Here is a 2,500-nt window from a genome sequence, read left to right as displayed (position 1 = left end):
AACAAAAACAAAACCTAGCAACGATGAATAACCAGATGCCTGAGAGGTGTTGGGAACGCAAAAAAAAAAAAAACCACGAAGGCTCTTTCTACCGCATGTGGTGGACTTGTCAAAGAGCTGAAATATTTCGGCGGTTGATTCAGCGAGAGATGTCTACTATCTCGGGATATGCGTTTAACAAAGTTGCAGGGGCTTTTCTGTTGGGGTTATGGAAAAAATCTCCAAAAGAAGATAGAGCTTTGATCCGGCACTGGCTCTCGGCTGCTAGGACATCGTACGCGCAGTCGTGGAAGCGAGAAGAAATACCAGAGAAATGGGATCGGATCATAAAAGCCATGGCGTGGAGCGAAACGGACCAATTGAGAGGCTATGATTTCGAAGGTCTTAAGATGGAGCGGAAGAAGTTCGGAAGGTACGTCGAGAAAGAGGGGAAAATAAGAGGGAGGATGACGGTTAAGTTTTTTGTCTCCTCCTTTGTTTTCAAAAGCAAGAATATAACTTCCGGTCAAGGGTACCTTTAATATTTGTTTTTCTTACACCTGTCGCCAGGGACGTTTCTCCCCTGGTCTACCGACGGCAACCGGAAGGGGGGAAACGGCCCCCGCGAGGCCGACCGTCGGTTCCGGGAGGTCGGCCTCGCCCGCGGCGTCGCCCCGGTCTCGCGGCCGGACGGCGGGACGGCTTGGCCGCGAAAAGGGGACGGCCGGGAGGTTGACAGCGGCGGGGGGACCGTCCGCGGCGCCGGCTCTCCGGGGCTGCCGGCAGAGCAGGCCGCCGCTTCGCGGGGTCCCCTTGGCCCGAAAGCGAGCGGGCCCGTCTCTGGGGAAAAGCCCGGCGGGGAGGCCTGGTCTACCGCCGGAAACCCGAAGGGGGGAAACGGCCCCCGCGAGGCCGACCGTCGGTTCCGGGAGGTCGGCCTCGCCCGCGGCGTCGCCCCGGTCTCGCGGCCGGGCGGCGGGACGGCTTGGCCGCGAAAAGGGGACGGCCGGGAGGTTGACAGCGGAGGGGGACCGTCCGCGGCGCCGGCTCTCCGGGGCTGCCGGCAGAGCAGGCCGCCGCTTCGCGGGGTCGCCTTGGCCCGAAAGCGAGCGGGCCGGTCTCTCGGGAAAGCCCGGCGGGGAGGCCTGGTCTACCGCCGGAAACCCGAAGCCGGGAAACGTCCCTCGCGAGGCCGACCTTCGGTTCCGGGAGGTCGGCCTCGCTCGCGGCGTCGCCCCGGTGCCGCGGCCGGTCGCGGGCCGGCTCCGAGCCGAAACGGGAGCCGGCCCGAGCTTTGCAGGGAGAGGGGCGCTGAAGAGTTTTCGCCGCTGGCCGCGCGCCCCCCCCCCCCCGCCGCACCGGGCGGTCGCGGTTCCGAAGGCTCCCTTAGCGCGAGAGCGAGCGGATGCCGCCGCGGGAAGAGGCCGGCCGGGGAGGCCTGTTCTACCGCCGGAGAACCGAAGGGGGGGGGGAAACGTCGCTCGCGAGGCCGACCGTCGGTTCCAGGAGGTCGGCCTCGCCCGCGGCGTCGCCCCGGTCTCGCGGCCGGAGGGTAGGGACGGCTTTGCCGCGAAAAGGGGACGGCCCCTCCACCCTTCGAAAACGGGAGATCTGGGCATCGCGGCCGGCGGGGGGGGGGCGGGGTCGGGACTTCCCCCCGAAATCGCGATCGGAGGAGCGTCCCTCGCGAGGCCGACCGGCGGTTCCGGGAGGATCTTCTCGCCCGCGGCACGCTCCCGCCATCGAACGGTCCACGGGCCCTCTCTTCCCCGATACCGTAACCGCGCGGAGATTTGTAGGGACTGGCTTCTCTCGTGCCAGGAAAGAGAACCGCCCGGACTTCCGGAGCTTCCGAGGCCGCTCAGGCCGTCCGACCCTCACCGCAGGCGGGCAGGAGACCCCGCGAGGGACCCGGCGGAGCTCCGGCCGCGAGGCTACCGGCCGGCTCTCCTGACCGCGGAGGCCGGCTGGCGAGGGGGCCCCGGGTTCGCCCGGGGAACGCTCGGAGGTCCGGAGCCGTCGGAGAACCTTCCGGCTCGCCGGAACGGGGACCCGTCGGGGGTTGTCGCGGGGACTCGCTCCCCTTCCCTACCTCTTCTGCCCTCGCGGCGGAAGCGCGGTCCAGACCCCCTCAACCCCCGTGCCCTGGGGCGATCGCCGTTGCCCTTTCCCGTGGGCTCTCGGCCTCTCCCCTCCCTGCACCGGGCGGGAACGCCGCTGCCCTTTCCCGTGGGCTGCCGGCCTCTCCCCGGCTCCTTGTCGTTGCTGTTGTGGTTTTGTTGTTGTCGAGTGCTTGAGACTGTCGATAACCCTGCGATCGATGTGGCGCCCCGGACCGCGTCGGGGAGGACCCTCCGCGGGCCGGCCCTCCGGGGTCGGTGTTCAGGCGGAGCGGCGCCTCCCCCTCCCACCCGCGGTCCGATCTCCTCCCCCCAGGCCCCGGGGGAGTGTTCCCCCGGGACCCCACCGCGCCTGGCGCCGCCCGCTCGGTGCCGCCCGTTCCCAGGGGCGCGCGAATCAG

The sequence above is a fragment of the Heteronotia binoei genome, unplaced genomic scaffold, assembly GCF_032191835.1.
Source record: "Heteronotia binoei isolate CCM8104 ecotype False Entrance Well unplaced genomic scaffold, APGP_CSIRO_Hbin_v1 ptg001960l, whole genome shotgun sequence".
In the NCBI taxonomy this organism is placed as follows: domain Eukaryota; kingdom Metazoa; phylum Chordata; class Lepidosauria; order Squamata; family Gekkonidae; genus Heteronotia; species Heteronotia binoei.
This window is presented reverse-complemented; position numbering follows the sequence as displayed.